The sequence below is a fragment of the Oncorhynchus masou genome, chromosome 2 (genome assembly GCF_036934945.1).
Source record: "Oncorhynchus masou masou isolate Uvic2021 chromosome 2, UVic_Omas_1.1, whole genome shotgun sequence".
Classification (NCBI taxonomy): domain Eukaryota; kingdom Metazoa; phylum Chordata; class Actinopteri; order Salmoniformes; family Salmonidae; genus Oncorhynchus; species Oncorhynchus masou.
Genome location: NC_088213.1, coordinates 78,142 through 91,440, shown reverse-complemented (window position 1 = coordinate 91,440; position 13,299 = coordinate 78,142).

Sequence of the window (13,299 nt, the reverse complement as noted above, 5' to 3'; positions counted from 1 at the left end):
CGTTGACTAGGCAACAGGGCAGACAGATAAAACATAAACAAGCAGAATGGAGTACCGTGATTAATGGACAGTCCAGCGTGCATCAGCTATGTAGCCAAGTGATCAGAGTCCATGGGGCAGGGGGGCTGGACTGGCGAGTGTTATCCAGGTTAAAAAACTAACAATGACTAAATAGCTTGTAGCTAGTTAGCTGGTTAGCTTCTGGAGGTTCTTGAGTGTGTTCTAAAAATAAAAAATAATAGCGATTCCGTATCACATTGGTTGAGGCAGGTTTCCGTGAGGTATAGAAAAAAAATAAAAAAATCGGGAAGAGATAGAAAGTACATATGGGCCACTGCGTGTTTGGGACGCGGAAAATGCAGACGGTTAGCAGGCCTGTGCTAACAAGCTAACAGATTAGCAGGCCTGTGCTAGCAGATTAGCAGGCCGGGGTAAACAAGGTAGTAGTTAGCGGACCTCGGCTAAACAAGCTAGCAGTTAGCATGCCGAATTAGCAAGCAAGGAGATAGCGAGGGCTAGAAAGTTAGCCTTTGGAGGGCGTCGCGATGGGGTGAGTCTGTTTATTCCTCTTCATGCAGTGACATCGATAGACCGGTCGTGGGTCCGGGTATTGTAGCCCAGGAGTATGCTATGAGCACAGGAGCTCTGGCCGGGCTAGCTTCAAGCTACGTGGGTGGAAACGCTGGCCAGGAGTAATCAACCAGGGTTGCGGTTTAGCTTGATAGCTAGTTGTGAAGATCCAGCTGAGAGATGTTCCGTTTGCGGTGGGAATCCGGGGTTAAAAAAAATAAAAAATAGGTCCGTTATGCTCTGGTTAGCGTCACGTTGTTCGAACTGGCGAGAGCTTTCCGAGCTAAGGGTTAGCTGATGACCGGTTAGCTGAAGACCGCTAGCATATCAGGTTGTTAGCTGGCTAGCTTCAGTTGAGGGGTTCCGGTTCCGAAGTAAAAATAAATACTTTAGGAAAAGTAGCTACATTGGGTGAGGCGGGTTTTAGGAGAGTATTTGGAAGCAAGCAAAAATGTTTTTAAAAGATATGCGAAGAAAAATATCTGAAAAAGAGACGATATTTACAGAGAGACGATACGACAGGACGACTTACTGCTACGCCATCTTGGATCCAAGATGTGTACGCCGAGGAACTTAAAATTTACTACCCTCTCCACTACTGTTCCATCGATGTGGATAGGGGGGTGTTCCCTCTGCTGTTTCCTGAAGTCCACAATCATCTCCTTAGTTTTGCTGACGTTGAGTGTGAGGTTATTTTCCTGACACCACACTCCGAGGGCCCTCACCTCCTCCCTGTAGGCCATCTCGTCGTTGTTGGTAATCAAGCCTACCACTGTTGTGGCGTCCGCAAACTTGATGATTGATTTGGAGGCGTGCGTGGCCACGCAGTCGTGGGTGAACAGGGAGTACAGGAGAGGGCTCAGAACGCACCCTTGTGGGGCCCCAGTGTTGAGGATCAGCGGGGTGGAGATGTTGTTGCCTACCCTCACCACCTGGGGGCGGCCCGTCAGGAAGTCCAGTACCCAGTTGCACAGGGCGGGGTCGAGACCCAGGGTCTCGAGCTTGATGACGAGCTGGGAGGGCACTATGGTGTTAAATGCCGAGCTGTAGTCAATGAACAGCATTCATTCCTCTTGTCCAGATGGGTTAGGGCAGTGTGCAGTGTGGTTGGGATTGCGGACCTATTTGGGCGGTAAGCAAATTGGAATGGGTCTAGGGTGTCTGATAGGGTGGAGGTGATATGGTCCTTGACTAGTCTCTCAAAGCACTTCACGATGACAGAAGTGAATGCTACGGGGCGGTAGTCATTTAGCTCAGTTCCCTTAGCTTTCTTGGGAAAAGAAACAATGGTGGCCCTCTTGAAGCATGTGGGAACAACAGACTGGGATAGGGATTGATTGAATATGTCCGTAAACACACCAGCCAGCTGGTCTGCGCATGCTCTGAGGGCGCGGCTGGGGATGCCGTCTGGGCCTCCAGCCTTGCGTGGGTTGACACGTTTAAATATTTTCCTCACGTCGGCTGCAGTGAAGGAGAGTCCGCATGTTTTCTGACCCTGTGTTGGCTGCCCCATGATTTGAACTGCCTTCAGCCTATATGTGGATACAAGTAACGTAGGGGCAGGTGTAGTGTTGCTTCAAGCAGACGGGGGTGTTGAACATCCTGTTAGTTATTTCTCCCGAAAGTTTAACTATTCAGTGGGGGAGAAAGAGGCCCTTGCTTTACTCTGGGCATTGAAGCATATTGAGGTATGTGTGTGGTCCCTGTTGTGGTTTACACTGACCACAACCCACTTACTTTCCTGCACACCATGCTTTGCCTAAAAAGCAGGATTATGCGCTGGTGTTTGTTCCTGCAGGCGTTTGGATGTACGACATGTAAAAAGTGTGGATAATGTGCTTTAACGTGCACCGATTTCGTCGATCTTCGGATGCCTTCGTTGTTTGATTTTATTTTCGGTTGGTGGTCTTTACAGGGTTTATTTTGTCCTTCCTGTTGCTCTGGCTTCTGCTCTCCTGTCTCTTGGTCTCCATTTCTTTCTATTAAATTGTTGCTTCCAGGTACCGTGGTTGCTGAGGTTGGTTGGGGTCAGGTGATTTGGTTGGGTTGGTATCATGGGCATACAATGGGCCTCTTAACCTTTGGTGGTTTGTATACTATTTTGTGTCTGAACCGTTATGGTTTTTGATCAGTTGTATTGGTGTATTTGTGTGGTTGTGGGTTTTGTTTTCAGGTCTTCGTTAGTTCCTGCTTTTCATGGTAGTGGGTGTTATACCCCCTCGGTATCCCTGCCTCCTTCACTGTGTTTATATTTGCAGATTGGGGACAGGTGGATCTGATTGGGTCGTTAAGGTGACAAGTTGCACCTGGGTTTGGGATCAACTAGGTGATAAAAGGTCCTGGTGCCCAGTCCTGCCTCTCTCTCTCACTCCACAAGTACCATTTTGTTTTGTCATCTGGTTGATTTGTTTTTGATTAGGTGCACCATTAACACTTACACACATTCATCCATGCATCTCCATTACATCCCTCACAAGTTAGTTTTCTTGTTCAAATCTAGGCTAAGCACTATGCCTCCCTCAACAGTCATATGTCGAACAACATCCCTTATTGTACAAGTAATATCCATAATATCCCTCCCAGGAACGCTGTACATCTGACTCAGATACAATACTCCCCATCACTTTATTAGCACGGTTAGCGAATACCCTTGCCAAAATCTTATCAGTATTCCGTGACCTTAAAGGCCTCAAATTTTCCAGCTTCTTCCTGCTCCATTGGTTTTATAATATTTAACAATCCTGTGGACAATGATTCTGGAACTATCTGTGCCTGTTCCATGTACACATCCAACAATACAGGTGCTAAAATATCCACAAATTGATGATTAAACTCACTTTTCAGCCCATCTGATCACAGACTTTTTTTCCTATTACTGGCCAAGATGTCCTCCAATATCTCCTTAACCGTCATATCTTTGCCATACATTTTTCGTTCAGGATCAGGTAATTTAGCATCAATAAAACCTAAAACCTCACTACAGCCTTGATCGCCCCCCCCCATTGCCCCCATACATGCACTCTTTTCAATGTTATGTACAGCAGCCTGAGCTTTCATAAAGCCTGCCACATCATAACCCTCCACCCTATCAACTTTTTCCAGCTCAATGTCAATTCATTTATTCAAAGCTATCCGCTCCCTCTTTAAAAGAAAATCCGTCCGTCTTGCGTCGTCAACACTTAACCCTCTAATCTTCTCTTTTAGACCATCCCGCCACAATCCAATATTAACACATTTAAAACCACTCAACATTTCTCTGTTTAATACAATCGGCAGTCATATCAATATATTTTTCTTCTTTTAATAGCTCAGCATTCAAACACCATACACCACCCCCTCTAGTAGGCACACTATGACCCAGCAGGAGCCCAAGAATGGCATAATCACATAAAACATTTAAATGATACCTAATCTTGAGAACATATTGCACCACATTTACAGCCGCTGAACAATAATTAATGCGGCTTTGACCGAGACCTTTTTAACTTCTTGAAACTCCCCATCCCGGATCCGGGTTTGTGACTAAAGCCTCAGGCTCATTAGCATAACGCAACGTTAACGATTTCTGAAAATCGCAAATAAAATGAAAATAATGCGTCTGCTCTCAAGCTTAGCCTTTTCTTAACAACACTGTCATCTCAGATTTTCAAAATATGCTTTTGAACCATAGAAATTGACTAATTTGTGTAAGAGTATGCAAAGCTAGCATAGCATTTTGAGTAGCATTTAGCACGCAACATTTTCACAAAAACCAGATAACCAAATAAATAAAATCATTTACCTTTGAAGAGCTTCTGATGTTTTCAATGAGGAGACTCTCAGTTACATACCAAATGCGCAGTTTTTCCTGAAAGCGTCTGTGTGTAGGAGAAATCGTTGCGTCTGGCTACCGAAACGAACCGAAAATTCAGTCACCTACAACGTAAAACTTTTTCCGGATTAACTACATAATATCGACCGAAACATGGCAAACGTTGTTTGGAATCAATCCTCAAGGTGTTTTTTCACATATCTCTTCATTGATATGCAATTCGTGGAAGCTTGCTTTCCTCTCTGTATCGCATGGAAAAATACTGGCAGGTGACTTTTGCGCACCAATTTCGGCGCAGGACACCGGGCGGACACCTGGTAAATGTGGTCTCTTATGGTCAATCTTCCAATGATCTGCCTACAAATACGTCACAATGCTGCAGACACCTTGGGGAAACGACAGAAAGGGTTGACTCATTCCTCTCGCATTCACAGCCATATAAGGAGACAATGGAAAACAGAGCCTCAAAAATCCTTGTCATTTCCTGGATGCCATCTCATCTTGGTTTTGCCTGAAGCTCACCTTCTAGGGCACGCACAGAGAATATCTTGGTATTTCTGGACACGTCAGAGTGTTTTCTTTCGAAAGCTATCAATTATATGCATAGTCGAGCATCTTTTTGTGACAAAATATCTTGTTTAAAACGGGAACATTTTTCATCCAAAAATGAAATAGCGCCCCCATAGATGTAAGAGGTTAAAACAACCTGCCTCCTCAAGAAAGCTCTCTCACCTGGATGCATACCCTGACATACATCACTCAACGATCCTTCATTACCCCCAGCAAGTCTAGCCTAGACAGATCAGAGCACAACAATGCACTCCTTTACGTGTCCAGTTTAGTCAAACGAACGTTAAAAATCCCCCAACCAATATACAGGTACCCAGACAATGTCATGTAGCACACTCATTTTGGAAGGTATCATTCTGAAATTTTGCACAAGTACTGTTGCCCTCTTGTATTGTTCACTGAAATTGTTATCTTGTTCATTTTAAAGATGATGATACAAAAAACAAAAACGTATGTTTTTTTATTGTTTTGTCTAAACCAGATCTATTGTGTCATATTCTCCTACATTCAATTCACATGTACACAAACTTCAGAGTGTTTTCTTTCAAATGGTACCAATAATATGCATATCCTTGGTTCTGTGCCTCAGCTACAGGCTATTAGATTTGGGTATGTCTTCAGGCGGAAATTGCACAAAGTAGGGGGGAGCTGTAAGAGGTTTAATTAAAATAGCAATCCCACAAGTCCTCTCCCTACCATTATTTAAACAAAGCAAATCCATCCATCGCTTTCTTACTCCATCCACCATACTGTCAGGCCAGTGTCTAACTTTTCCATATCTCTTAGTCTCATTAATATTGACAGATATAACGCTCACCATGAGTAGGAGTATGATGTTTATTGCTTCCATCATCAAGACCCAGTCATTTTCTTCTTGATCTTGAACCCTTCACCTCCATAGTTTTAGGACTAGCGTCAGATATAAAACGTTCATGATCAGCACCCCCTGCACCTTCAGACAGATCCGTGGCCGACACTCCTCCTCCACCCTCCGGCTCATTTCCATGCTAGACTCGATTCCATCTGCCACAGTAGATTCATCACCCTCTTCTCCTTCACCATCCTGGCCTCCTTTTTCTCCCTCCCGTCCTCTCCTCTGTCACACTTTCTTCTACCACCACCTTCTGTTGTTTCATGTCATCACCGTCTGTCGGCCTAGTACACGTGCAGTGGATGCCTCTCTCACCACACCCATTGCAAGGTCTTCCCACTTTCGCGATGCACTCTCGCATAATGCCCTTGTATTCTGCATCGCCGTCATAAAAACATCATGGCAAATCCGGACTACGTGGCCAGGCTGAATACAAATTCGGCACACTTACCTGTCGTGTATCACACGGAATTATTCAGCCCCCTCCAACATCTCGAACTTTGCAGAATACGGTAGTGAGTGCATCACGTCTGAGAACCGGACCTTGCAGAATCTTGTGACATCCGCTATCTCCGTTACCAGCCAAAATGTCTTCTAAATCAGAAACCGCCGACACACCCCATCCTTCCAATTTGGCAACAATAGCATCATCGCTAATATACACTGAAATTCATGAAGGACGCCACCAGTTCATCCGATGAAATGTCCCTCGCCATTACCGTACACGATTTGATTTTCAGTCCATCCATCAGTTACTCCTTCCCATGGACATGCGACATCATTATCTCGTACTCCTGATACCCCTTGCATCTGCACCCTGTCACTGCTCAGCATGCCTTCTCTATCCCTCGCAGCAATTCTATCGTTAGTTTACGATTCCCAGTGATATCTACCTCCACAATACAAGCCCTATCATAGGATTTCTCCCTCGACGGTGGTGCACCATGATTACTTACTTCAGGTCTTGCACTCTTTCAGTTTCCTCGCGATGGTCATTGAAGCCATTGTAATACATCCGGTTATAAAGAGACATTTCCTCCAACAACATAAGCTGGTGAAAATCAACTCAACTAGTAATAAAAAACAATTCTAACAAATTCAAACAAATTGCCAACCAAAATATATATACCAAAAAGCAGCGAACAATTCCCTCTCCTACAAAACCAACTTGCCTGCAAAAACGTCTTCAATCACTGACCCTGCTTAGCTTCCAAGATCAGATGAGATCGCATACCAGGCTAGCAGGCCACCCCAGCTAGCAGACAACACAAAACTGAAGACACTGGGAGGAGCTAAGGGAAGACAAAATGAGATACAGGAGACTGGAAATGCAAAACAGAACAAGCAAAAAAGAAAAACAAAATATAAATTAAGAAAGAAAGAAAGGAAAAGGAGCAGCGGGCCTGTAGTCTACCACCGAGACCACCTCCTTACCCATGATAAAATAATTGTGAAACAGAACAACAATAATACACTTAACAAAATAACTCCGGACTATGATCGCCTCTCTGATCAAATGCAGCAACTGTCATAGAAAATACACAGAACAGATTATTAATATTACTATTATTTAAGTGTCGTGACATTTCCCTTTAAAACAGCTCATTTATATTTGTGCAACATTTATACACATAAAAACAGCATTTGAATATTACACAAATTGTTAGTCTATGTTAAAAACAATAGAAACGAATAAATGACACCTCCAATCTGGGTAAAACTTTTTCCGGACACCTGGTAAATGTGGTCTCTTATGGTCAATCTTCCAATGATCTGCCTACAAATACGTGACACAATGCTGCAGACACCTTGGGGAATCTTCCAATGATCGACAGAAAGGACACCTTGGGGAAACAGGCTCATTCCTCTCGCATTCACAGCCATATAAGGAGACAATGGAAAACAGAGCCTCAAAAATCCTGCTCATTTCCTGGATGCCGTCTCATCTTGGTTTTGCCTGAAGCTCACGTTCTAGGGCACGCACAGAAAATATCTTGGTAGTTCTGGACACGTCAGTGTTTTCTTTCGAAAACTATCAATTATATGCATAGTCGAGCATATTTTTGTGACAAAATATCTTGTTTAAAACGGGAACGTTTTTCATCCAAAAATGAAATAGCGCCCCCATAGATGTAAGAGGTTAAAAATCGAGTTTCTGTCTTACTGTCCCAATGATCCCACTCCATTTGCGGCTTCCTCCTCCCTCCCTCCCTGTCAAACTTTCCCCCAGTACCCTTATGTAGGTCATTTTAACAATCAGTGGTAGTCTGGTTAAGTCTGGGTCTGCCCATGGTTCAAAAAATGGGCTTCTGTTTTGTCTCTGTACAGTCTCGCCCCAGAGGCTCGTCCGTACCAGTCTGTTCTGTCCAGGGTCCTGTCGACAGATAAAAGGTTGACGACGTCCATGTAAAAAACGCACTGGGCGGTCATCCTCCCCACTTCCCGGGATACCCACCCCACTGATCCGTCGGTCCCTTCTCAAGACCTGTGCCAGTGGTTCGATGCAGGCCACAAACAGAAGAGGAGATAACGGACAGCCCTGATAGACGCCGCAGTGTACTCCCACTGCTTTTGGTAAAGCCCATTTACAAGGATATTGCTGGTGATATCCCCGTACAGCAGTCTCACCCAAGCTAAGAACCTTTCCGGGAAGCCCATTTTTTGCAGTACCTTGAAGAGGTACTGGTGCGAGGCTCGATCAAAATCTAAATTTAGGACTACAAGCTGTGTGTTTCTGTCTTTCGCATAACAGATGGCATCTCTGATCAGTACCAGGCTGTCCGTGATCTTCCTTTTGGGAATGGCTCAGGTTTGGTCCGGGTGGATCACCTCCCCTAAAACAGAAGTGTTAGAACCTTAGTAAAAGGTTTCCAGTCAAAAAATTTAAATGGTATTCGGTCTCCAGTTTGTCTTGTGTAAAAGAGTCTCAATCCCTACTCTAAAACTGTCAGGTAGTTTGTCAAGTTGTTCAATGTCAGTAACAACAGAAGTTTGTCTGCTAAGACATCCCAAAAGTTCAGATAAAACTCCAAGGGGAGGCTGTCCTCCCCTGGTGACTTACCCCTCTTAAAATGTTTCAGTCCTTTATCAATTTCTGTCATTGTCAGGTCTTTTGTCAGGTTGTCTGTGTTGAGTAAGGTCCTGTCAATGTATGTTAAAATGTTTCCCATGGTTTCCTCACACAAATATTTTACTCCAAACAGTTCCCCATAAACATCCCCGACTACTTCTTTTATTCCCTCTATCTGTTTTTAAAACCCATCTTTGTTTTTAATCCTGTCATTGTCCTACCCTTTCTAACTATTTTCTTAAAGTGCCTCGTACACTTCTCCCCTACTAATTCCCTCTCCTTACTTCTTAAAATAACCCTACTTTTCTGTTTTGCTAAAAATGCCATTTCCTTTAATTTCACGGTTAAAATCAAAGACATCAGATGATTAAAAGGTTTTATTAAACTCTCAGCAAAACAAACATAAGCATAATAAAACAAACCACCACAAATACTCAAAACAAGGCATTTAAAAGACAAAACAAACGAAACCCCAAAATTATAACCCAGGGGAGCACCGTCCCTTCCTTAGGCGGCCCGCTAGGACATGGGCTGCCACCTTGTAGTCTGCGCACAACAGCGTAATGGGCCTGTAGTTCCCTAGGTTATTCCTTTCCCCTTTCTTGAAAAGCAGTGTCAAGACCCCAGAAGCCCTGAATCATACACTCCTTTTTTTCATGAAACGAAAATCTCTGCCCAAAATGTCCCAAAAGGTAACATAAAACTCCCGAGGATGCCTATTGTAATCTGGAACCTTGTCGGTTGGCAAAACCCACAAAGCAGCCTCAACCTCTGCAAGCTCGAAAGGGTGGTCAAGATGAGAGGCTGCCTCTGGGGGAACCTTTTCCCTCAAAAACCCTTATAGTTCAACAGAACATGTCTTATCTATGTCCTTCTCCCTAAAAGATTACTGGTAGGAGGACGCTGCTTCCACCATGCCCTTGGGATCAGAAACCATTCCCCCCCTACTGTTTGCAGCTGAGCAATACCTGCTTTGGCATGGTTAGCTTTGACCTGTTTTAAAAAATATGAGCTGTGAGCCTCCCTAAACTCGAACTTGTCTCTTTGACAGAAAGTCCCTAGCCTTCCCCTGAAAAAACAGCCCCAACTTACTTTTTAAAACCTCCATCCTCTCCACATCCCTCCCCTCACCCTTGTTCTCAGCTGACACCAAGGCAATCAGCTCCCCCTGAAGCCGTTGAAACACCTCCCTATCTGTACGGGCCGTAGCGACACAATGCCAAATGGCCAGGGTGCGCACATTGCGCTTTACACACCCCCACCATTCGACTAGGGAACCAAAAAATTTCTTGAGGTCACCCAATATCTCATAATGGGATTTAAAAGCCTCCCTAAAAGAAAGATCTACCAAAATGTGGGAGTTGAATTTCCAAAAACCTCTGCCAAAAATTGGCAATTCTACCGAGAACACTACCTGGGCTGGAGAAACAGTGACTTGCGAGACTGGCACAGATACAGTTAAAAAAATAATCCAATCTATAAGACTACGGGAACCCCTTGAGATTTCCCATGTCATACCCTCCTCCCATTGGGGTCACTGACTCTGAAATAGTCCCTAAAAGAAAAAAAATGTAACCACAGAAACCAAACAGTGCCCACTCCAGTCTGCATCAACCACTAAAACACTCCCCTGTATGACAGAAAAAGAACCCACCAAACAAAATCCCCACCCCAGAAGAGTGCACCCTCCCAACCCCCATCTGGACTCTCCCTTCGTCCACCCCCTTGAAGAAACAGAAACATCCCCATGTCCCTTAACCTCTAGCGTCGAGCAATCCCGTATCCGGGGGCGTAGTCATAGCCTCAAGCTCATTAGCATAACGCAACGTTAACTTGTTCATGAAAATCGCAAATGAAATGAAATAAATATATTGGCTCACAAGCTTAGCCTTTTGTTAACAACACTGTCATCTCAGATTTTCAAAATATGCTTTTCAACCATAGCTACACAAGCATTTGTGTAAGAGTATTGATAGCTAGCATAGCATTAAGCCTAGCATTCAGCAGGCAACATTTTCACAAAAACAACAAAAGCACCTTCGTCCTACACAAATAATATTTTTTGAAAAACTGAACATTTGCTATCTGAGAGTCTCCTCATTGAAAACATCTGAAGTTCTTCAAAGGTAAATGATTTTATTTGAATGATTTTCTTGTTTTTGTGAAAATGTTGCTGGCTGAATTCTAGGCTTATAGCTATGCTAGCTGTCAATACTCTTACACAAATGCTTGTTTAGCTATGGTTGAAAAGCATATTTTGAAAATCTGAGATGACAGTGTTGTTAACAGATAACTGCAAACCCAGCCACAGTATTATACAAATATAAACATTCTGATGAGAAGTAACTTATGAACAAATGATGAATATAAAAAATCTTACTTATGTTACCAACTAATTCTGATTATTCCCCAACATGGGGTAGAGAGGTTTTATTTTGCAGAGCCTATCAAACCTTGCTGTGCCTCTCTTCTTCTCGGTCACTGATATGAAGCGCCCATGAGATTGTCAGAAACCTTTTGCATGATATGACAGTGAAGGGAAAAGGCAGTTGATAGAGGGGAGCAGTTTTCCAGTAGTCTATCAGGGTTTTTAGCTTCACAAGATCCATGTAAATGACCATTGACATGAAACAAGAAACATCTGACATGGAAATGGGCTTCCATCCCTCTTTCTTGCCTGCCTGCTTCTTAGCACCACACTTATTTGTGTTCGACACCAGGGAATCAACAACTGCTGAGGTGAAAAACAGCTGAAAAAGTTGCATGGGACTGTACTTGGAGGTTATATCCAGCTGAGGTCCCGATGGCCTTTTCGGTCTGAATACTGGAGGTGTAGGCAACACATCCTCCTCCAGCACAGAGTGCCAATGACCCTTCTCCTCTCTGATTGCAGGTTTAGCTCTTCCCCACCTCCGCTTCTTTGTCAAAGACTTCACACCTGGCAGGAAGGGCGTAGGTTTGGAGCTGGACACAGCAGGGTTCCTACTGTGGGGGATGGGCACCTTGGCAGTGGGGGCTCCCAATCAGAATCAAAGGGACTGTGAAATAAAGACACAAACACAGATTAAATACAGAGTAGGGAACGTAAATCACTAAGGTGAGGTTCTGTTCCGTTCCATGTTTAGATAAAATACATCTATTTAGACACACACACCCACAATGTAGAGCCATGTGGAGCCACTTCAAACATTTCATTACTGAATATATATATATGTCAGATAAAATACATGTAAAAAATATCTAATATATACAGAAACACAGATTATATACAGAGTAGGGAACATAAATAACTAAGGTGAGGTTTAAATAACTTTAAATAACTTAGGTGAGAATCTGTCGTTCTGCCCCTGAACAGGCAGTTAACCCACTGTTCCTAGGCCGTCATTGAAAATAAGAATTTGTTCTTAACTGATTTGCCTAGTTAAATAAAGGTAAAATAATAAATCTCCTGAAATTGGGAGTCCAAACTTGTCTCACAATCTGATACATCTTCTTATAACTCTGTGTCACTTTCTCTATCAATCTCATCAATAATATTATGTAGATCTGTATATCTGGACTTTGCCTTTGATTTTCCAGATTTACTCGCTATAATTCTTTCAATAAAATAGCAGAAAATGATCTCGACTCAATACTGCTTTGCGCAAACAAAGTGTCTCCTTCGGGTAGAAATTTCCATGGCGAATGGCTGTGTTACGCTCGACTTTCGTTCAAGAGCTGGTCTTCCCGGATATAAACCTTAGATATTGACATTTACCTCAGCCCATTGGCGATCTACCAAGCGAGATTTCAAGACGATCAGTGGTGATTGGGCAGAAATACAGTCATTCAAAGAAGCACTGGTGATATCATGGGCACGCAGGAGGTCATTGTTTGGTGTGTTCAAATCAGTTCCCTTCGGTCAATACGCCCCGTAAAAAGAACCATCATGTATGGTTGTGTTACTTACAAACAGAGGATTACAATGAAACCACGTGTGAGTAATTGCATCGAATGTTTCGTTGAAAGGTGAAGGATACGGAATTCATGACTCAAGCCGTTTACAAAATGTCGTGTTACGCTATAAAAATGGATTTAATCGAACAAAACATCCATTTATTGTGAAGATTGGACCTTTTGTATTGCCAAAAGAAGAAGATCTTCAAAGGTAATTGATTATTTTATTGGTATTTCTGACTTTTGTGTCGCTAATGCTTGGTTGGAAAATGAGAGTAATATGTGTGTGTGGCGCGCTGTCGTCAGATTATCGTAAGGATTGCTTTCGAAAAGCATTTTTAAAATCTGACACTGCGGTTGGATTAATTAAGAGGAAGATATTAAGCTTTTAAATTATGTTAGATACATGTATTTACAAGAATGTTTAATATTACGAATTGTGCATTTAGTTTATTTGCGATATGCTATTTC